Raw genomic sequence first — 23,630 nt, 5'->3', positions numbered from 1 at the left:
GGAAAAAATGTCAACGCGGTTTTCTCTAAGGCGGAATAAGCTGGAGCAGATTTTTTAACGCTATCTTGTTCAGACAATGCCTACAAGTCTAAATATGCATTTTCAGCCTTCTATCTCTTTTCGTTAAGGAGTTATTGCAAGGCATTTGGAAAAAATGTCAACGCGGTTTTCTCTAAGGCGGAATAAGCTAGAGCCGATTTTTCAACGCTATCTTGTTCAGACAATGCCTACAAGTCTAAATATGCATTTTCAGCCTTCTAGCTCTTTTCCTTAAGGAGTTATTGCAAGGCATTTGGAAAAAATGTCAACGCGGTTTTCTCTAAGGCGGAATAAGCTGGAGCAGATTTTTCAACGCTATCTTGTTCAGACAATGCCTACAAGTCTAAATGTGCATTTTCAGCCTTCTAGCTCTTTTCCTTAAGGAGTTATTGCAAGGCATTTGGAAAAAATGTCAACGCGGTTTTCTCTAAGGCGGAATAAGCTAGAGCCGATTTTTCAACGCTATCTTGTTCACACAATGCCTACAAGTCTAAATATGCATTTTCAGCCTTCTAGCTCTTTTCGTTAAGGAGTTATTGCAAGGCATTTGGAAAAAATGTCAACGCGGTTTTCTCTAAGGCGGAATAAGCTGGAGCAGATTTTTCAACGCTATCTTGTTCACACAATGCCTACAAGTCTAAATATGCATTTTCAGCCTTCTATCTCTTTTCGTTAAGGAGTTATTGCAAGGCATTTGGAAAAAATGTCAACGCGGTTTTCTCTAAGGCGGAATAAGCTGGAGCAGATTTTTCAACGCTATCTTGTTCAGACAATGCCTACAAGTCTAAATATGCATTTTCAGCCTTCTATCTCTTTTCGTTAAGGAGTTATTGCAAGGCATTTGGAAAAAATGTCAACGCGGTTTTCTCTAAGGCGGAATAAGCTGGAGCAGATTTTTTAACGCTATCTTGTTCAGACAATGCCTACAAGTCTAAATATGCATTTTCAGCCTTCTATCTCTTTTCGTTAAGGAGTTATTGCAAGGCATTTGGAAAAAATGTCAACGCGGTTTTCTCTAAGGCGGAATAAGCTAGAGCCGATTTTTCAACGCTATCTTGTTCAGACAATGCCTACAAGTCTAAATATGCATTTTCAGCCTTCTAGCTCTTTTCCTTAAGGAGTTATTGCAAGGCATTTGGAAAAAATGTCAACGCGGTTTTCTCTAAGGCGGAATAAGCTGGAGCAGATTTTTCAACGCTATCTTGTTCAGACAATGCCTACAAGTCTAAATATGCATTTTCAGCCTTCTAGCTCTTTTCCTTAAGGAGTTATTGCAAGGCATTTGGAAAAAATGTCAACGCGGTTTTCTCTAAGGCGGAATATGCTAGAGCCGATTTTTCAACGCTATCTTGTTCACACAATGCCTACAAGTCTAAATATGCATTTTCAGCCTTCTATCTCTTTTCGTTAAGGAGTTATTGCAAGGCATTTGGAAAAAATGTCAACGCGGTTTTCTCTAAGGCGGAATAAGCTGGAGCAGATTTTTCAACGCTATCTTGTTCAGACAATGCCTACAAGTCTAAATATGCATTTTCAGCCTTCTATCTCTTTTCGTTAAGGAGTTATTGCAAGGCATTTGGAAAAAATGTCAACGCGGTTTTCTCTAAGGCGGAATAAGCTAGAGCCGATTTTTCAACGCTATCTTGTTCAGACAATGTCTACAAGTCTAAATATGCATTTTCAGCCTTCTAGCTCTTTTCGTTAAGGAGTTATTGCAAGGCATTTGGAAAAAATGTCAACGCGGTTTTCTCTAAGGCGGAATAAGCTGGAGCAGATTTTTCAACGCTATCTTGTTCAGACAATGCCTACAAGTCTAAATATGCATTTTCAGCCTTCTAGCTCTTTTCGTTAAGGAGTTATTGCAAGGCATTTGGAAAAAATGTCAACGCGGTTTTCTCTAAGGCGGAATAAGCTGGAGCAGATTTTTCAACGCTATCTTGTTCAGACAATGCCTACAAGTCTAAATATGCATTTTCAGCCTTCTAGCTCTTTTCGTTAAGGAGTTATTGCAAGGCATTTGGAAAAAATGTCAACGCGGTTTTCTCTAAGGCGGAATAAGCTAGAGCAGATTTTTCAACGCTATCTTGTTCAGACAATGCCTACAAGTCTAAATGTGCATTTTCAGCCTTCTAGCTCTTTTCCTTAAGGAGTTATTGCAAGGCATTTGGAAAAAATGTCAACGCGGTTTTCTCTAAGGCGGAATAAGCTAGAGCCGATTTTTCAACGCTATCTTGTTCACACAATGCCTACAAGTCTAAATATGCATTTTCAGCCTTCTAGCTCTTTTCGTTAAGGAGTTATTGCAAGGCATTTGGAAAAAATGTCAACGCGGTTTTCTCTAAGGCGGAATAAGCTGGAGCAGATTTTTCAACGCTATCTTGTTCACACAATGCCTACAAGTCTAAATATGCATTTTCAGCCTTCTATCTCTTTTCGTTAAGGAGTTATTGCAAGGCATTTGGAAAAAATGTCAACGCGGTTTTCTCTAAGGCGGAATAAGCTGGAGCAGATTTTTCAACGCTATCTTGTTCAGACAATGCCTACAAGTCTAAATATGCATTTTCAGCCTTCTATCTCTTTTCGTTAAGGAGTTATTGCAAGGCATTTGGAAAAAATGTCAACGCGGTTTTCTCTAAGGCGGAATAAGCTGGAGCAGATTTTTTAACGCTATCTTGTTCAGACAATGCCTACAAGTCTAAATATGCATTTTCAGCCTTCTATCTCTTTTCGTTAAGGAGTTATTGCAAGGCATTTGGAAAAAATGTCAACGCGGTTTTCTCTAAGGCGGAATAAGCTAGAACCGATTTTTCAACGCTATCTTGTTCAGACAATGCCTACAAGTCTAAATATGCATTTTCAGCCTTCTAGCTCTTTTCCTTAAGGAGTTATTGCAAGGCATTTGGAAAAAATGTCAACGCGGTTTTCTCTAAGGCGGAATAAGCTAGAGCCGATTTTTCAACGCTATCTTGTTCAGACAATGCCTACAAGTCTAAATATGCATTTTCAGCCTTCTATCTCTTTTCGTTAAGGAGTTATTGCAAGGCATTTGGAAAAAATGTCAACGCGGTTTTCTCTAAGGCGGAATAAGCTGGAGCAGATTTTTCAACGCTATCTTGTTCAGACAATGCCTACAAGTCTAAATATGCATTTTCAGCCTTCTATCTCTTTTCGTTAAGGAGTTATTGCAAGGCATTTGGAAAAAATGTCAACGCGGTTTTCTCTAAGGCGGAATAAGCTAGAGCCGATTTTTCAACGCTATCTTGTTCAGACAATGTCTACAAGTCTAAATATGCATTTTCAGCCTTCTAGCTCTTTTCGTTAAGGAGTTATTGCAAGGCATTTGGAAAAAATGTCAACGCGGTTTTCTCTAAGGCGGAATAAGCTGGAGCAGATTTTTCAACGCTATCTTGTTCAGACAATGCCTACAAGTCTAAATATGCATTTTCAGCCTTCTAGCTCTTTTCGTTAAGGAGTTATTGCAAGGCATTTGGAAAAAATGTCAACGCGGTTTTCTCTAAGGCGGAATAAGCTGGAGCAGATTTTTCAACGCTATCTTGTTCAGACAATGCCTACAAGTCTAAATATGCATTTTCAGCCTTCTAGCTCTTTTCGTTAAGGAGTTATTGCAAGGCATTTGGAAAAAATGTCAACGCGGTTTTCTCTAAGGCGGAATAAGCTAGAGCCGATTTTTCAACGCTATCTTGTTCACACAATGCCTACAAGTCTAAATATGCATTTTCAGCCTTCTAGCTCTTTTCGTTAAGGAGTTATTGCAAGGCATTTGGAAAAAATGTCAACGCGGTTTTCTCTAAGGCGGAATAAGCTGGAGCAGATTTTTCAACGCTATCTTGTTCAGACAATGCCTACAAGTCTAAATATGCATTTTCAGCCTTCTATCTCTTTTCGTTAAGGAGTTATTGCAAGGCATTTGGAAAAAATGTCAACGCGGTTTTCTCTAAGGCGGAATAAGCTGGAGCAGATTTTTCAACGCTATCTTGTTCAGACAATGCCTACAAGTCTAAATATGCATTTTCAGCCTTCTATCTCTTTTCGTTAAGGAGTTATTGCAAGGCATTTGGAAAAAATGTCAACGCGGTTTTCTCTAAGGCGGAATAAGCTAGAGCCGATTTTTCAACGCTATCTTGTTCAGACAATGTCTACAAGTCTAAATATGCATTTTCAGCCTTCTAGCTCTTTTCGTTAAGGAGTTATTGCAAGGCATTTGGAAAAAATGTCAACGCGGTTTTCTCTAAGGCGGAATAAGCTGGAGCAGATTTTTCAACGCTATCTTGTTCACACAATGCCTACAAGTCTAAATATGCATTTTCAGCCTTCTATCTCTTTTCGTTAAGGAGTTATTGCAAGGCATTTGGAAAAAATGTCAACGCGGTTTTCTCTAAGGCGGAATAAGCTGGAGCAGATTTTTCAACGCTATCTTGTTCAGACAATGCCTACAAGTCTAAATATGCATTTTCAGCCTTCTATCTCTTTTCGTTAAGGAGTTATTGCAAGGCATTTGGAAAAAATGTCAACGCGGTTTTCTCTAAGGCGGAATAAGCTGGAGCAGATTTTTCAACGCTATCTTGTTCAGACAATGCCTACAAGTCTAAATATGCATTTTCAGCCTTCTATCTCTTTTCGTTAAGGAGTTATTGCAAGGCATTTGGAAAAAATGTCAACGCGGTTTTCTCTAAGGCGGAATAAGCTAGAGCCGATTTTTCAACGCTATCTTGTTCAGACAATGCCTACAAGTCTAAATATGCATTTTCAGCCTTCTAGCTCTTTTCGTTAAGGAGTTATTGCAAGGCATTTGGAAAAAATGTCAACGCGGTTTTCTCTAAGGCGGAATAAGCTGGAGCAGATTTTTCAACGCTATCTTGTTCAGACAATGCCTACAAGTCTAAATATGCATTTTCAGCCTTCTAGCTCTTTTCCTTAAGGAGTTATTGCAAGGCATTTGGAAAAAATGTCAACGCGGTTTTCTCTAAGGCGGAATAAGCTAGAGCCGATTTTTCAACGCTATCTTGTTCACACAATGCCTACAAGTCTAAATATGCATTTTCAGCCTTCTAGCTCTTTTCGTTAAGGAGTTATTGCAAGGCATTTGGAAAAAATGTCAACGCGGTTTTCTCTAAGGCGGAATAAGCTGGAGCAGATTTTTCAACGCTATCTTGTTCAGACAATGCCTACAAGTCTAAATATGCATTTTCAGCCTTCTATCTCTTTTCGTTAAGGAGTTATTGCAAGGCATTTGGAAAAAATGTCAACGCGGTTTTCTCGAAGGCGGAATAAGCTGGAGTAGATTTTTCAACGCTATCTTGTTCAGACAATGCCTACAAGTCTAAATATGCATTTTCAGCCTTCTAGCTCTTTTCGTTAAGGAGTTATTGCAAGGCATTTGGAAAAAATGTCAACGCGGTTTTCTCTAAGGCGGAATAAGCTAGAGCCGATTTTTCAACGCTATCTTGTTCACACAATGCCTACAAGTCTAAATATGCATTTTCAGCCTTCTAGCTCTTTTCGTTAAGGAGTTATTGCAAGGCATTTGGAAAAAATGTCAACGCGGTTTTCTCTAAGGCGGAATAAGCTGGAGCAGATTTTTCAACGCTATCTTGTTCAGACAATGCCTACAAGTCTAAATATGCATTTTCAGCCTTCTAGCTCTTTTCGTTAAGGAGTTATTGCAAGGCATTTGGAAAAAATGTCAACGCGGTTTTCTCTAAGGCGGAATAAGCTGGAGCAGATTTTTCAACGCTATCTTGTTCAGACAATGCCTACAAGTCTAAATATGCATTTTCAGCCTTCTAGCTCTTTTCCTTAAGGAGTTATTGCAAGGCATTTGGAAAAAATGTCAACGCGGTTTTCTCTAAGGCGGAATAAGCTAGAGCCGATTTTTCAACGCTATCTTGTTCACACAATGCCTACAAGTCTAAATATGCATTTTCAGCCTTCTAGCTCTTTTCGTTAAGGAGTTATTGCAAGGCATTTGGAAAAAATGTCAACGCGGTTTTCTCTAAGGCGGAATAAGCTGGAGCAGATTTTTCAACGCTATCTTGTTCACACAATGCCTACAAGTCTAAATATGCATTTTCAGCCTTCTATCTCTTTTCGTTAAGGAGTTATTGCAAGGCATTTGGAAAAAATGTCAACGCGGTTTTCTCTAAGGCGGAATAAGCTGGAGCAGATTTTTCAACGCTATCTTGTTCAGACAATGCCTACAAGTCTAAATATGCATTTTCAGCCTTCTATCTCTTTTCGTTAAGGAGTTATTGCAAGGCATTTGGAAAAAATGTCAACGCGGTTTTCTCTAAGGCGGAATAAGCTGGAGCAGATTTTTTAACGCTATCTTGTTCAGACAATGCCTACAAGTCTAAATATGCATTTTCAGCCTTCTATCTCTTTTCGTTAAGGAGTTATTGCAAGGCATTTGGAAAAAATGTCAACGCGGTTTTCTCTAAGGCGGAATAAGCTAGAGCCGATTTTTCAACGCTATCTTGTTCAGACAATGCCTACAAGTCTAAATATGCATTTTCAGCCTTCTAGCTCTTTTCCTTAAGGAGTTATTGCAAGGCATTTGGAAAAAATGTCAACGCGGTTTTCTCTAAGGCGGAATAAGCTGGAGCAGATTTTTCAACGCTATCTTGTTCAGACAATGCCTACAAGTCTAAATGTGCATTTTCAGCCTTCTAGCTCTTTTCCTTAAGGAGTTATTGCAAGGCATTTGGAAAAAATGTCAACGCGGTTTTCTCTAAGGCGGAATAAGCTAGAGCCGATTTTTCAACGCTATCTTGTTCACACAATGCCTACAAGTCTAAATATGCATTTTCAGCCTTCTAGCTCTTTTCGTTAAGGAGTTATTGCAAGGCATTTGGAAAAAATGTCAACGCGGTTTTCTCTAAGGCGGAATAAGCTGGAGCAGATTTTTCAACGCTATCTTGTTCAGACAATGCCTACAAGTCTAAATATGCATTTTCAGCCTTCTATCTCTTTTCGTTAAGGAGTTATTGCAAGGCATTTGGAAAAAATGTCAACGCGGTTTTCTCTAAGGCGGAATAAGCTGGAGCAGATTTTTCAACGCTATCTTGTTCAGACAATGCCTACAAGTCTAAATATGCATTTTCAGCCTTCTATCTCTTTTCGTTAAGGAGTTATTGCAAGGCATTTGGAAAAAATGTCAACGCGGTTTTCTCTAAGGCGGAATAAGCTAGAGCCGATTTTTCAACGCTATCTTGTTCAGACAATGTCTACAAGTCTAAATATGCATTTTCAGCCTTCTAGCTCTTTTCGTTAAGGAGTTATTGCAAGGCATTTGGAAAAAATGTCAACGCGGTTTTCTCTAAGGCGGAATAAGCTGGAGCAGATTTTTCAACGCTATCTTGTTCACACAATGCCTACAAGTCTAAATATGCATTTTCAGCCTTCTATCTCTTTTCGTTAAGGAGTTATTGCAAGGCATTTGGAAAAAATGTCAACGCGGTTTTCTCTAAGGCGGAATAAGCTGGAGCAGATTTTTCAACGCTATCTTGTTCAGACAATGCCTACAAGTCTAAATATGCATTTTCAGCCTTCTATCTCTTTTCGTTAAGGAGTTATTGCAAGGCATTTGGAAAAAATGTCAACGCGGTTTTCTCTAAGGCGGAATAAGCTAGAGCCGATTTTTCAACGCTATCTTGTTCAGACAATGCCTACAAGTCTAAATATGCATTTTCAGCCTTCTAGCTCTTTTCGTTAAGGAGTTATTGCAAGGCATTTGGAAAAAATGTCAACGCGGTTTTCTCTAAGGCGGAATAAGCTGGAGCAGATTTTTCAACGCTATCTTGTTCAGACAATGCCTACAAGTCTAAATATGCATTTTCAGCCTTCTAGCTCTTTTCCTTAAGGAGTTATTGCAAGGCATTTGGAAAAAATGTCAACGCGGTTTTCTCTAAGGCGGAATAAGCTAGAGCCGATTTTTCAACGCTATCTTGTTCACACAATGCCTACAAGTCTAAATATGCATTTTCAGCCTTCTAGCTCTTTTCGTTAAGGAGTTATTGCAAGGCATTTGGAAAAAATGTCAACGCGGTTTTCTCTAAGGCGGAATAAGCTGGAGCAGATTTTTCAACGCTATCTTGTTCAGACAATGCCTACAAGTCTAAATATGCATTTTCAGCCTTCTATCTCTTTTCGTTAAGGAGTTATTGCAAGGCATTTGGAAAAAATGTCAACGCGGTTTTCTCTAAGGCGGAATAAGCTAGAGCCGATTTTTCAACGCTATCTTGTTCAGACAATGTCTACAAGTCTAAATATGCATTTTCAGCCTTCTAGCTCTTTTCGTTAAGGAGTTATTGCAAGGCATTTGGAAAAAATGTCAACGCGGTTTTCTCTAAGGCGGAATAAGCTGGAGCAGATTTTTCAACGCTATCTTGTTCACACAATGCCTACAAGTCTAAATATGCATTTTCAGCCTTCTATCTCTTTTCGTTAAGGAGTTATTGCAAGGCATTTGGAAAAAATGTCAACGCGGTTTTCTCTAAGGCGGAATAAGCTGGAGCAGATTTTTCAACGCTATCTTGTTCAGACAATGCCTACAAGTCTAAATATGCATTTTCAGCCTTCTATCTCTTTTCGTTAAGGAGTTATTGCAAGGCATTTGGAAAAAATGTCAACGCGGTTTTCTCTAAGGCGGAATAAGCTAGAGCCGATTTTTCAACGCTATCTTGTTCAGACAATGCCTACAAGTCTAAATATGCATTTTCAGCCTTCTAGCTCTTTTCGTTAAGGAGTTATTGCAAGGCATTTGGAAAAAATGTCAACGCGGTTTTCTCTAAGGCGGAATAAGCTGGAGCAGATTTTTCAACGCTATCTTGTTCAGACAATGCCTACAAGTCTAAATATGCATTTTCAGCCTTCTAGCTCTTTTCCTTAAGGAGTTATTGCAAGGCATTTGGAAAAAATGTCAACGCGGTTTTCTCTAAGGCGGAATAAGCTAGAGCCGATTTTTCAACGCTATCTTGTTCACACAATGCCTACAAGTCTAAATATGCATTTTCAGCCTTCTAGCTCTTTTCGTTAAGGAGTTATTGCAAGGCATTTGGAAAAAATGTCAACGCGGTTTTCTCTAAGGCGGAATAAGCTGGAGCAGATTTTTCAACGCTATCTTGTTCAGACAATGCCTACAAGTCTAAATATGCATTTTCAGCCTTCTATCTCTTTTCGTTAAGGAGTTATTGCAAGGCATTTGGAAAAAATGTCAACGCGGTTTTCTCGAAGGCGGAATAAGCTGGAGTAGATTTTTCAACGCTATCTTGTTCAGACAATGCCTACAAGTCTAAATATGCATTTTCAGCCTTCTAGCTCTTTTCGTTAAGGAGTTATTGCAAGGCATTTGGAAAAAATGTCAACGCGGTTTTCTCTAAGGCGGAATAAGCTAGAGCCGATTTTTCAACGCTATCTTGTTCACACAATGCCTACAAGTCTAAATATGCATTTTCAGCCTTCTAGCTCTTTTCGTTAAGGAGTTATTGCAAGGCATTTGGAAAAAATGTCAACGCGGTTTTCTCTAAGGCGGAATAAGCTGGAGCAGATTTTTCAACGCTATCTTGTTCAGACAATGCCTACAAGTCTAAATATGCATTTTCAGCCTTCTAGCTCTTTTCGTTAAGGAGTTATTGCAAGGCATTTGGAAAAAATGTCAACGCGGTTTTCTCTAAGGCGGAATAAGCTGGAGCAGATTTTTCAACGCTATCTTGTTCAGACAATGCCTACAAGTCTAAATATGCATTTTCAGCCTTCTAGCTCTTTTCCTTAAGGAGTTATTGCAAGGCATTTGGAAAAAATGTCAACGCGGTTTTCTCTAAGGCGGAATAAGCTAGAGCCGATTTTTCAACGCTATCTTGTTCACACAATGCCTACAAGTCTAAATATGCATTTTCAGCCTTCTAGCTCTTTTCGTTAAGGAGTTATTGCAAGGCATTTGGAAAAAATGTCAACGCGGTTTTCTCTAAGGCGGAATAAGCTGGAGCAGATTTTTCAACGCTATCTTGTTCACACAATGCCTACAAGTCTAAATATGCATTTTCAGCCTTCTATCTCTTTTCGTTAAGGAGTTATTGCAAGGCATTTGGAAAAAATGTCAACGCGGTTTTCTCTAAGGCGGAATAAGCTGGAGCAGATTTTTCAACGCTATCTTGTTCAGACAATGCCTACAAGTCTAAATATGCATTTTCAGCCTTCTATCTCTTTTCGTTAAGGAGTTATTGCAAGGCATTTGGAAAAAATGTCAACGCGGTTTTCTCTAAGGCGGAATAAGCTGGAGCAGATTTTTTAACGCTATCTTGTTCAGACAATGCCTACAAGTCTAAATATGCATTTTCAGCCTTCTATCTCTTTTCGTTAAGGAGTTATTGCAAGGCATTTGGAAAAAATGTCAACGCGGTTTTCTCTAAGGCGGAATAAGCTAGAGCCGATTTTTCAACGCTATCTTGTTCAGACAATGCCTACAAGTCTAAATATGCATTTTCAGCCTTCTAGCTCTTTTCCTTAAGGAGTTATTGCAAGGCATTTGGAAAAAATGTCAACGCGGTTTTCTCTAAGGCGGAATAAGCTGGAGCAGATTTTTCAACGCTATCTTGTTCAGACAATGCCTACAAGTCTAAATGTGCATTTTCAGCCTTCTAGCTCTTTTCCTTAAGGAGTTATTGCAAGGCATTTGGAAAAAATGTCAACGCGGTTTTCTCTAAGGCGGAATAAGCTAGAGCCGATTTTTCAACGCTATCTTGTTCACACAATGCCTACAAGTCTAAATATGCATTTTCAGCCTTCTAGCTCTTTTCGTTAAGGAGTTATTGCAAGGCATTTGGAAAAAATGTCAACGCGGTTTTCTCTAAGGCGGAATAAGCTGGAGCAGATTTTTCAACGCTATCTTGTTCACACAATGCCTACAAGTCTAAATATGCATTTTCAGCCTTCTATCTCTTTTCGTTAAGGAGTTATTGCAAGGCATTTGGAAAAAATGTCAACGCGGTTTTCTCTAAGGCGGAATAAGCTGGAGCAGATTTTTCAACGCTATCTTGTTCAGACAATGCCTACAAGTCTAAATATGCATTTTCAGCCTTCTATCTCTTTTCGTTAAGGAGTTATTGCAAGGCATTTGGAAAAAATGTCAACGCGGTTTTCTCTAAGGCGGAATAAGCTGGAGCAGATTTTTTAACGCTATCTTGTTCAGACAATGCCTACAAGTCTAAATATGCATTTTCAGCCTTCTATCTCTTTTCGTTAAGGAGTTATTGCAAGGCATTTGGAAAAAATGTCAACGCGGTTTTCTCTAAGGCGGAATAAGCTAGAGCCGATTTTTCAACGCTATCTTGTTCAGACAATGCCTACAAGTCTAAATATGCATTTTCAGCCTTCTAGCTCTTTTCCTTAAGGAGTTATTGCAAGGCATTTGGAAAAAATGTCAACGCGGTTTTCTCTAAGGCGGAATAAGCTGGAGCAGATTTTTCAACGCTATCTTGTTCAGACAATGCCTACAAGTCTAAATATGCATTTTCAGCCTTCTAGCTCTTTTCCTTAAGGAGTTATTGCAAGGCATTTGGAAAAAATGTCAACGCGGTTTTCTCTAAGGCGGAATAAGCTGGAGCAGATTTTTCAACGCTATCTTGTTCAGACAATGCCTACAAGTCTAAATATGCATTTTCAGCCTTCTAGCTCTTTTCCTTAAGGAGTTATTGCAAGGCATTTGGAAAAAATGTCAACGCGGTTTTCTCTAAGGCGGAATATGCTAGAGCCGATTTTTCAACGCTATCTTGTTCACACAATGCCTACAAGTCTAAATATGCATTTTCAGCCTTCTATCTCTTTTCGTTAAGGAGTTATTGCAAGGCATTTGGAAAAAATGTCAACGCGGTTTTCTCTAAGGCGGAATAAGCTGGAGCAGATTTTTCAACGCTATCTTGTTCAGACAATGCCTACAAGTCTAAATATGCATTTTCAGCCTTCTATCTCTTTTCGTTAAGGAGTTATTGCAAGGCATTTGGAAAAAATGTCAACGCGGTTTTCTCTAAGGCGGAATAAGCTAGAGCCGATTTTTCAACGCTATCTTGTTCAGACAATGTCTACAAGTCTAAATATGCATTTTCAGCCTTCTAGCTCTTTTCGTTAAGGAGTTATTGCAAGGCATTTGGAAAAAATGTCAACGCGGTTTTCTCTAAGGCGGAATAAGCTGGAGCAGATTTTTCAACGCTATCTTGTTCAGACAATGCCTACAAGTCTAAATATGCATTTTCAGCCTTCTAGCTCTTTTCGTTAAGGAGTTATTGCAAGGCATTTGGAAAAAATGTCAACGCGGTTTTCTCTAAGGCGGAATAAGCTGGAGCAGATTTTTCAACGCTATCTTGTTCAGACAATGCCTACAAGTCTAAATATGCATTTTCAGCCTTCTAGCTCTTTTCGTTAAGGAGTTATTGCAAGGCATTTGGAAAAAATGTCAACGCGGTTTTCTCTAAGGCGGAATAAGCTAGAGCCGATTTTTCAACGCTATCTTGTTCACACAATGCCTACAAGTCTAAATATGCATTTTCAGCCTTCTAGCTCTTTTCGTTAAGGAGTTATTGCAAGGCATTTGGAAAAAATGTCAACGCGGTTTTCTCTAAGGCGGAATAAGCTGGAGCAGATTTTTCAACGCTATCTTGTTCAGACAATGCCTACAAGTCTAAATATGCATTTTCAGCCTTCTATCTCTTTTCGTTAAGGAGTTATTGCAAGGCATTTGGAAAAAATGTCAACGCGGTTTTCTCTAAGGCGGAATAAGCTGGAGCAGATTTTTCAACGCTATCTTGTTCAGACAATGCCTACAAGTCTAAATATGCATTTTCAGCCTTCTATCTCTTTTCGTTAAGGAGTTATTGCAAGGCATTTGGAAAAAATGTCAACGCGGTTTTCTCTAAGGCGGAATAAGCTAGAGCCGATTTTTCAACGCTATCTTGTTCAGACAATGTCTACAAGTCTAAATATGCATTTTCAGCCTTCTAGCTCTTTTCGTTAAGGAGTTATTGCAAGGCATTTGGAAAAAATGTCAACGCGGTTTTCTCTAAGGCGGAATAAGCTGGAGCAGATTTTTCAACGCTATCTTGTTCACACAATGCCTACAAGTCTAAATATGCATTTTCAGCCTTCTATCTCTTTTCGTTAAGGAGTTATTGCAAGGCATTTGGAAAAAATGTCAACGCGGTTTTCTCTAAGGCGGAATAAGCTGGAGCAGATTTTTCAACGCTATCTTGTTCAGACAATGCCTACAAGTCTAAATATGCATTTTCAGCCTTCTATCTCTTTTCGTTAAGGAGTTATTGCAAGGCATTTGGAAAAAATGTCAACGCGGTTTTCTCTAAGGCGGAATAAGCTGGAGCAGATTTTTCAACGCTATCTTGTTCAGACAATGCCTACAAGTCTAAATATGCATTTTCAGCCTTCTATCTCTTTTCGTTAAGGAGTTATTGCAAGGCATTTGGAAAAAATGTCAACGCGGTTTTCTCTAAGGCGGAATAAGCTAGAGCCGATTTTTCAACGCTATCTTGTTCAGACAATGCCTACAAGTCTAAATATGCATTTTCAGCCTTCTAGCTCTTTTCGTTAAGGAGTTATTGCAAGGCATTTGGAAAAAATGTCAACGCGGTTTTCTCTAAGGCGGAATAAGCTGGAGCAGATTTTTCAACGCTATCTTGTTCAGACAATGCCTACAAGTCTAAATATGCATTTTCAGCCTTCTAGCTCTTTTCCTTAAGGAGTTATTGCAAGGCATTTGGAAAAAATGTCAACGCGGTTTTCTCTAAGGCGGAATAAGCTAGAGCCGATTTTTCAACGCTATCTTGTTCACACAATGCCTACAAGTCTAAATATGCATTTTCAGCCTTCTAGCTCTTTTCGTTAAGGAGTTATTGCAAGGCATTTGGAAAAAATGTCAACGCGGTTTTCTCTAAGGCGGAATAAGCTGGAGCAGATTTTTCAACGCTATCTTGTTCAGACAATGCCTACAAGTCTAAATATGCATTTTCAGCCTTCTATCTCTTTTCGTTAAGGAGTTATTGCAAGGCATTTGGAAAAAATGTCAACGCGGTTTTCTCGAAGGCGGAATAAGCTGGAGTAGATTTTTCAACGCTATCTTGTTCAGACAATGCCTACAAGTCTAAATATGCATTTTCAGCCTTCTAGCTCTTTTCGTTAAGGAGTTATTGCAAGGCATTTGGAAAAAATGTCAACGCGGTTTTCTCTAAGGCGGAATAAGCTAGAGCCGATTTTTCAACGCTATCTTGTTCACACAATGCCTACAAGTCTAAATATGCATTTTCAGCCTTCTAGCTCTTTTCGTTAAGGAGTTATTGCAAGGCATTTGGAAAAAATGTCAACGCGGTTTTCTCTAAGGCGGAATAAGCTGGAGCAGATTTTTCAACGCTATCTTGTTCAGACAATGCCTACAAGTCTAAATATGCATTTTCAGCCTTCTAGCTCTTTTCGTTAAGGAGTTATTGCAAGGCATTTGGAAAAAATGTCAACGCGGTTTTCTCTAAGGCGGAATAAGCTGGAGCAGATTTTTCAACGCTATCTTGTTCAGACAATGCCTACAAGTCTAAATATGCATTTTCAGCCTTCTAGCTCTTTTCCTTAAGGAGTTATTGCAAGGCATTTGGAAAAAATGTCAACGCGGTTTTCTCTAAGGCGGAATAAGCTGGAGCAGATTTTTCAACGCTATCTTGTTCAGACAATGCCTACAAGTCTAAATATGCATTTTCAGCCTTCTAGCTCTTTTCGTTAAGGAGTTATTGCAAGGCATTTGGAAAAAATGTCAACGCGGTTTTCTCTAAGGCGGAATAAGCTGGAGCAGATTTTTCAACGCTATCTTGTTCACACAATGCCTACAAGTCTAAATATGCATTTTCAGCCTTCTATCTCTTTTCGTTAAGGAGTTATTGCAAGGCATTTGGAAAAAATGTCAACGCGGTTTTCTCTAAGGCGGAATAAGCTGGAGCAGATTTTTCAACGCTATCTTGTTCAGACAATGCCTACAAGTCTAAATATGCATTTTCAGCCTTCTATCTCTTTTCGTTAAGGAGTTATTGCAAGGCATTTGGAAAAAATGTCAACGCGGTTTTCTCTAAGGCGGAATAAGCTGGAGCAGATTTTTTAACGCTATCTTGTTCAGACAATGCCTACAAGTCTAAATATGCATTTTCAGCCTTCTATCTCTTTTCGTTAAGGAGTTATTGCAAGGCATTTGGAAAAAATGTCAACGCGGTTTTCTCTAAGGCGGAATAAGGTAGAGCCGATTTTTCAACGCTATCTTGTTCAGACAATGCCTACAAGTCTAAATATGCATTTTCAGCCTTCTAGCTCTTTTCCTTAAGGAGTTATTGCAAGGCATTTGGAAAAAATGTCAACGCGGTTTTCTCTAAGGCGGAATAAGCTGGAGCAGATTTTTCAACGCTATCTTGTTCAGACAATGCCTACAAGTCTAAATATGCATTTTCAGCCTTCTAGCTCTTTTCCTTAAGGAGTTATTGCAAGGCATTTGGAAAAAATGTCAACGCGGTTTTCTCTAAGGCGGAATAAGCTAGAGCCGATTTTTCAACGCTATCTTGTTCACACAATGCCTACAAGTCTAAATATGCATTTTCAGCCTTCTAGCTCTTTTCGTTAAGGAGTTATTGCAAGGCATTTGGAAAAAATGTCAACGCGGTTTTCTCTAAGGCGGAATAAGCTGGAGCAGATTTTTCAACGCTATCTTGTTCACACAATGCCTACAAGTCTAAATATGCATTTTCAGCCTTCTATCTCTTTTCGTTAAGGAGTTATTGCAAGGCATTTGGAAAAAATGTCAACGCGGTTTTCTCTAAGGCGGAATAAGCTGGAGCAGATTTTTCAACGCTATCTTGTTCAGACAATGCCTACAAGTCTAAATATGCATTTTCAGCCTTCTATCTCTTTTCGTTAAGGAGTTATTGCAAGGCATTTGGAAAAAATGTCAACGCGGTTTTCTCTAAGGCGGAATAAGCTGGAGCAGATTTTTTAACGCTATCTTGTTCAGACAATGCCTACAAGTCTAAATATGCATTTTCAGCCTTCTATCTCTTTTCGTTAAGGAGTTATTGCAAGGCATTTGGAAAAAATGTCAACGCAGTTTTCTCTAAGGCGGAATAAGCTAGAGCCGATTTTTCAACGCTATCTTGTTCAGACAATGCCTACAAGTCTAAATATGCATTTTCAGCCTTCTAGCTCTTTTCGTTAAGGAGTTATTGCAAGGCATTTGGAAAAAATGTCAACGCGGTTTTCTCTAAGGCGGAATAAGCTGGAGCAGATTTTTCAACGCTATCTTGTTCAGACAATGCCTACAAGTCTAAATATGCATTTTCAGCCTTCTATCTCTTTTCGTTAAGGAGTTATTGCAAGGCATTTGGAAAAAATGTCAACGCGGTTTTCTCGAAGGCGGAATAAGCTGGAGTAGATTTTTCAACGCTATCTTGTTCAGACAATGCCTACAAGTCTAAATATGCATTTTCAGCCTTCTAGCTCTTTTCGTTAAGGAGTTATTGCAAGGCATTTGGAAAAAATGTCAACGCGGTTTTCTCTAAGGCGGAATAAGCTAGAGCCGATTTTTCAACGCTATCTTGTTCACACAATGCCTACAAGTCTAAATATGCATTTTCAGCCTTCTAGCTCTTTTCGTTAAGGAGTTATTGCAAGGCATTTGGAAAAAATGTCAACGCGGTTTTCTCTAAGGCGGAATAAGCTGGAGCAGATTTTTCAACGCTATCTTGTTCAGACAATGCCTACAAGTCTAAATATGCATTTTCAGCCTTCTATCTCTTTTCGTTAAGGAGTTATTGCAAGGCATTTGGAAAAAATGTCAACGCGGTTTTCTCTAAGGCGGAATAAGCTGGAGCAGATTTTTTAACGCTATCTTGTTCAGACAATGCCTACAAGTCTAAATATGCATTTTCAGCCTTCTATCTCTTTTCGTTAAGGAGTTATTGCAAGGCATTTGGAAAAAATGTCAACGCGGTTTTCTCTAAGGCGGAATAAGCTAGAGCCGATTTTTCAACGCTATCTTGTTCAGACAATGCCTACAAGTCTAAATATGCATTTTCAGCCTTCTAGCTCTTTTCCTTAAGGAGTTATTGCAAGGCATTTGGAAAAAATGTCAACGCGGTTTTCTCTAAGGCGGAATAAGCTGGAGCAGATTTTTCAACGCTATCTTGTTCAGACAATGCCTACAAGTCTAAATGTGCATTTTCAGCCTTCTAGCTCTTTTCCTTAAGGAGTTATTGCAAGGCATTTGGAAAAAATGTCAACGCGGTTTTCTCTAAGGCGGAATAAGCTAGAGCCGATTTTTCAACGCTATCTTGTTCACACAATGCCTACAAGTCTAAATATGCATTTTCAGCCTTCTAGCTCTTTTCGTTAAGGAGTTATTGCAAGGCATTTGGAAAAAATGTCAACGCGGTTTTCTCTAAGGCGGAATAAGCTGGAGCAGATTTTTCAACGCTATCTTGTTCAGACAATGCCTACAAGTCTAAATATGCATTTTCAGCCTTCTATCTCTTTTCGTTAAGGAGTTATTGCAAGGCATTTGGAAAAAATGTCAACGCGGTTTTCTCTAAGGCGGAATAAGCTGGAGCAGATTTTTCAACGCTATCTTGTTCAGACAATGCCTACAAGTCTAAATATGCATTTTCAGCCTTCTATCTCTTTTCGTTAAGGAGTTATTGCAAGGCATTTGGAAAAAATGTCAACGCGGTTTTCTCTAAGGCGGAATAAGCTAGAGCCGATTTTTCAACGCTATCTTGTTCAGACAATGTCTACAAGTCTAAATATGCATTTTCAGCCTTCTAGCTCTTTTCGTTAAGGAGTTATTGCAAGGCATTTGGAAAAAATGTCAACGCGGTTTTCTCTAAGGCGGAATAAGCTGGAGCAGATTTTTCAACGCTATCTTGTTCACACAATGCCTACAAGTCTAAATATGCATTTTCAGCCTTCTATCTCTTTTCGTTAAGGAGTTATTGCAAGGCATTTGGAAAAAATGTCAACGCGGTTTTCTCTAAGGCGGAATAAGCTGGAGCAGATTTTTCAACGCTATCTTGTTCAGACAATGCCTACAAGTCTAAATATGCATTTTCAGCCTTCTATCTCTTTTCGTTAAGGAGTTATTGCAAGGCATTTGGAAAAAATGTCAACGCGGTTTTCTCTAAGGCGGAATAAGCTAGAGCCGATTTTTCAACGCTATCTTGTTCAGACAATGCCTACAAGTCTAAATATGCATTTTCAGCCTTCTAGCTCTTTTCGTTAAGGAGTTATTGCAAGGCATTTGGAAAAAATGTCAACGCGGTTTTCTCTAAGGCGGAATAAGCTGGAGCAGATTTTTCAACGCTATCTTGTTCAGACAATGCCTACAAGTCTAAATATGCATTTTCAGCCTTCTAGCTCTTTTCCTTAAGGAGTTATTGCAAGGCATTTGGAAAAAATGTCAACGCGGTTTTCTCTAAGGCGGAATAAGCTAGAGCCGATTTTTCAACGCTATCTTGTTCACACAATGCCTACAAGTCTAAATATGCATTTTCAGCCTTCTAGCTCTTTTCGTTAAGGAGTTATTGCAAGGCATTTGGAAAAAATGTCAACGCGGTTTTCTCTAAGGCGGAATAAGCTGGAGCAGATTTTTCAACGCTATCTTGTTCAGACAATGCCTACAAGTCTAAATATGCATTTTCAGCCTTCTATCTCTTTTCGTTAAGGAGTTATTGCAAGGCATTTGGAAAAAATGTCAACGCGGTTTTCTCTAAGGCGGAATAAGCTAGAGCCGATTTTTCAACGCTATCTTGTTCAGACAATGTCTACAAGTCTAAATATGCATTTTCAGCCTTCTAGCTCTTTTCGTTAAGGAGTTATTGCAAGGCATTTGGAAAAAATGTCAACGCGGTTTTCTCTAAGGCGGAATAAGCTGGAGCAGATTTTTCAACGCTATCTTGTTCACACAATGCCTACAAGTCTAAATATGCATTTTCAGCCTTCTATCTCTTTTCGTTAAGGAGTTATTGCAAGGCATTTGGAAAAAATGTCAACGCGGTTTTCTCTAAGGCGGAATAAGCTGGAGCAGATTTTTCAACGCTATCTTGTTCAGACAATGCCTACAAGTCTAAATATGCATTTTCAGCCTTCTATCTCTTTTCGTTAAGGAGTTATTGCAAGGCATTTGGAAAAAATGTCAACGCGGTTTTCTCTAAGGCGGAATAAGCTAGAGCCGATTTTTCAACGCTATCTTGTTCAGACAATGCCTACAAGTCTAAATATGCATTTTCAGCCTTCTAGCTCTTTTCGTTAAGGAGTTATTGCAAGGCATTTGGAAAAAATGTCAACGCGGTTTTCTCTAAGGCGGAATAAGCTGGAGCAGATTTTTCAACGCTATCTTGTTCAGACAATGCCTACAAGTCTAAATATGCATTTTCAGCCTTCTAGCTCTTTTCCTTAAGGAGTTATTGCAAGGCATTTGGAAAAAATGTCAACGCGGTTTTCTCTAAGGCGGAATAAGCTAGAGCCGATTTTTCAACGCTATCTTGTTCACACAATGCCTACAAGTCTAAATATGCATTTTCAGCCTTCTAGCTCTTTTCGTTAAGGAGTTATTGCAAGGCATTTGGAAAAAATGTCAACGCGGTTTTCTCTAAGGCGGAATAAGCTGGAGCAGATTTTTCAACGCTATCTTGTTCAGACAATGCCTACAAGTCTAAATATGCATTTTCAGCCTTCTATCTCTTTTCGTTAAGGAGTTATTGCAAGGCATTTGGAAAAAATGTCAACGCGGTTTTCTCGAAGGCGGAATAAGCTGGAGTAGATTTTTCAACGCTATCTTGTTCAGACAATGCCTACAAGTCTAAATATGCATTTTCAGCCTTCTAGCTCTTTTCGTTAAGGAGTTATTGCAAGGCATTTGGAAAAAATGTCAACGCGGTTTTCTCTAAGGCGGAATAAGCTAGAGCCGATTTTTCAACGCTATCTTGTTCACACAATGCCTACAAGTCTAAATATGCATTTTCAGCCTTCTAGCTCTTTTCGTTAAGGAGTTATTGCAAGGCATTTGGAAAAAATGTCAACGCGGTTTTCTCTAAGGCGGAATAAGCTGGAGCAGATTTTTCAACGCTATCTTGTTCAGACAATGCCTACAAGTCTAAATATGCATTTTCAGCCTTCTAGCTCTTTTCGTTAAGGAGTTATTGCAAGGCATTTGGAAAAAATGTCAACGCGGTTTTCTCTAAGGCGGAATAAGCTGGAGCAGATTTTTCAACGCTATCTTGTTCAGACAATGCCTACAAGTCTAAATATGCATTTTCAGCCTTCTAGCTCTTTTCCTTAAGGAGTTATTGCAAGGCATTTGGAAAAAATGTCAACGCGGTTTTCTCTAAGGCGGAATAAGCTAGAGCCGATTTTTCAACGCTATCTTGTTCACACAATGCCTACAAGTCTAAATATGCATTTTCAGCCTTCTAGCTCTTTTCGTTAAGGAGTTATTGCAAGGCATTTGGAAAAAATGTCAACGCGGTTTTCTCTAAGGCGGAATAAGCTGGAGCAGATTTTTCAACGCTATCTTGTTCACACAATGCCTACAAGTCTAAATATGCATTTTCAGCCTTCTATCTCTTTTCGTTAAGGAGTTATTGCAAGGCATTTGGAAAAAATGTCAACGCGGTTTTCTCTAAGGCGGAATAAGCTGGAGCAGATTTTTCAACGCTATCTTGTTCAGACAATGCCTACAAGTCTAAATATGCATTTTCAGCCTTCTATCTCTTTTCGTTAAGGAGTTATTGCAAGGCATTTGGAAAAAATGTCAACGCGGTTTTCTCTAAGGCGGAATAAGCTGGAGCAGATTTTTTAACGCTATCTTGTTCAGACAATGCCTACAAGTCTAAATATGCATTTTCAGCCTTCTATCTCTTTTCGTTAAGGAGTTATTGCAAGGCATTTGGAAAAAATGTCAACGCGGTTTTCTCTAAGGCGGAATAAGCTAGAGCCGATTTTTCAACGCTATCTTGTTCAGACAATGCCTACAAGTCTAAATATGCATTTTCAGCCTTCTAGCTCTTTTCCTTAAGGAGTTATTGCAAGGCATTTGGAAAAAATGTCAACGCGGTTTTCTCTAAGGCGGAATAAGCTGGAGCAGATTTTTCAACGCTATCTTGTTCAGACAATGCCTACAAGTCTAAATGTGCATTTTCAGCCTTCTAGCTCTTTTCCTTAAGGAGTTATTGCAAGGCATTTGGAAAAAATGTCAACGCGGTTTTCTCTAAGGCGGAATAAGCTAGAGCCGATTTTTCAACGCTATCTTGTTCACACAATGCCTACAAGTCTAAATATGCATTTTCAGCCTTCTAGCTCTTTTCGTTAAGGAGTTATTGCAAGGCATTTGGAAAAAATGTCAACGCGGTTTTCTCTAAGGCGGAATAAGCTGGAGCAGATTTTTCAACGCTATCTTGTTCACACAATGCCTACAAGTCTAAATATGCATTTTCAGCCTTCTATCTCTTTTCGTTAAGGAGTTATTGCAAGGCATTTGGAAAAAATGTCAACGCGGTTTTCTCTAAGGCGGAATAAGCTGGAGCAGATTTTTCAACGCTATCTTGTTCAGACAATGCCTACAAGTCTAAATATGCATTTTCAGCCTTCTATCTCTTTTCGTTAAGGAGTTATTGCAAGGCATTTGGAAAAAATGTCAACGCGGTTTTCTCTAAGGCGGAATAAGCTGGAGCAGATTTTTTAACGCTATCTTGTTCAGACAATGCCTACAAGTCTAAATATGCATTTTCAGCCTTCTATCTCTTTTCGTTAAGGAGTTATTGCAAGGCATTTGGAAAAAATGTCAACGCGGTTTTCTCTAAGGCGGAATAAGCTAGAGCCGATTTTTCAACGCTATCTTGTTCAGACAATGCCTACAAGTCTAAATATGCATTTTCAGCCTTCTAGCTCTTTTCCTTAAGGAGTTATTGCAAGGCATTTGGAAAAAATGTCAACGCGGTTTTCTCTAAGGCGGAATAAGCTGGAGCAGATTTTTCAACGCTATCTTGTTCAGACAATGCCTACAAGTCTAAATATGCATTTTCAGCCTTCTAGCTCTTTTCCTTAAGGAGTTATTGCAAGGCATTTGGAAAAAATGTCAACGCGGTTTTCTCTAAGGCGGAATAAGCTGGAGCAGATTTTTCAACGCTATCTTGTTCAGACAATGCCTACAAGTCTAAATATGCATTTTCAGCCTTCTAGCTCTTTTCCTTAAGGAGTTATTGCAAGGCATTTGGAAAAAATGTCAACGCGGTTTTCTCTAAGGCGGAATATGCTAGAGCCGATTTTTCAACGCTATCTTGTTCACACAATGCCTACAAGTCTAAATATGCATTTTCAGCCTTCTATCTCTTTTCGTTAAGGAGTTATTGCAAGGCATTTGGAAAAAATGTCAACGCGGTTTTCTCTAAGGCGGAATAAGCTGGAGCAGATTTTTCAACGCTATCTTGTTCAGACAATGCCTACAAGTCTAAATATGCATTTTCAGCCTTCTATCTCTTTTCGTTAAGGAGTTATTGCAAGGCATTTGGAAAAAATGTCAACGCGGTTTTCTCTAAGGCGGAATAAGCTAGAGCCGATTTTTCAACGCTATCTTGTTCAGACAATGTCTACAAGTCTAAATATGCATTTTCAGCCTTCTAGCTCTTTTCGTTAAGGAGTTATTGCAAGGCATTTGGAAAAAATGTCAACGCGGTTTTCTCTAAGGCGGAATAAGCTGGAGCAGATTTTTCAACGCTATCTTGTTCAGACAATGCCTACAAGTCTAAATATGCATTTTCAGCCTTCTAGCTCTTTTCGTTAAGGAGTTATTGCAAGGCATTTGGAAAAAATGTCAACGCGGTTTTCTCTAAGGCGGAATAAGCTGGAGCAGATTTTTCAACGCTATCTTGTTCAGACAATGCCTACAAGTCTAAATATGCATTTTCAGCCTTCTAGCTCTTTTCGTTAAGGAGTTATTGCAAGGCATTTGGAAAAAATGTCAACGCGGTTTTCTCTAAGGCGGAATAAGCTAGAGCCGATTTTTCAACGCTATCTTGTTCACACAATGCCTACAAGTCTAAATATGCATTTTCAGCCTTCTAGCTCTTTTCGTTAAGGAGTTATTGCAAGGCATTTGGAAAAAATGTCAACGCGGTTTTCTCTAAGGCGGAATAAGCTGGAGCAGATTTTTCAACGCTATCTTGTTCAGACAATGCCTACAAGTCTAAATATGCATTTTCAGCCTTCTATCTCTTTTCGTTAAGGAGTTATTGCAAGGCATTTGGAAAAAATGTCAACGCGGTTTTCTCTAAGGCGGAATAAGCTGGAGCAGATTTTTCAACGCTATCTTGTTCAGACAATGCCTACAAGTCTAAATATGCATTTTCAGCCTTCTATCTCTTTTCGTTAAGGAGTTATTGCAAGGCATTTGGAAAAAATGTCAACGCGGTTTTCTCTAAGGCGGAATAAGCTAGAGCCGATTTTTCAACGCTATCTTGTTCAGACAATGTCTACAAGTCTAAATATGCATTTTCAGCCTT

Source organism: Crinia signifera, chromosome 4, assembly GCF_055691185.1.
Source record: "Crinia signifera chromosome 4, ASM5569118v1, whole genome shotgun sequence".
In the NCBI taxonomy this organism is placed as follows: Eukaryota; Metazoa; Chordata; class Amphibia; order Anura; family Myobatrachidae; genus Crinia; species Crinia signifera.
Note: the sequence above shows the minus strand (reverse complement) of the source record.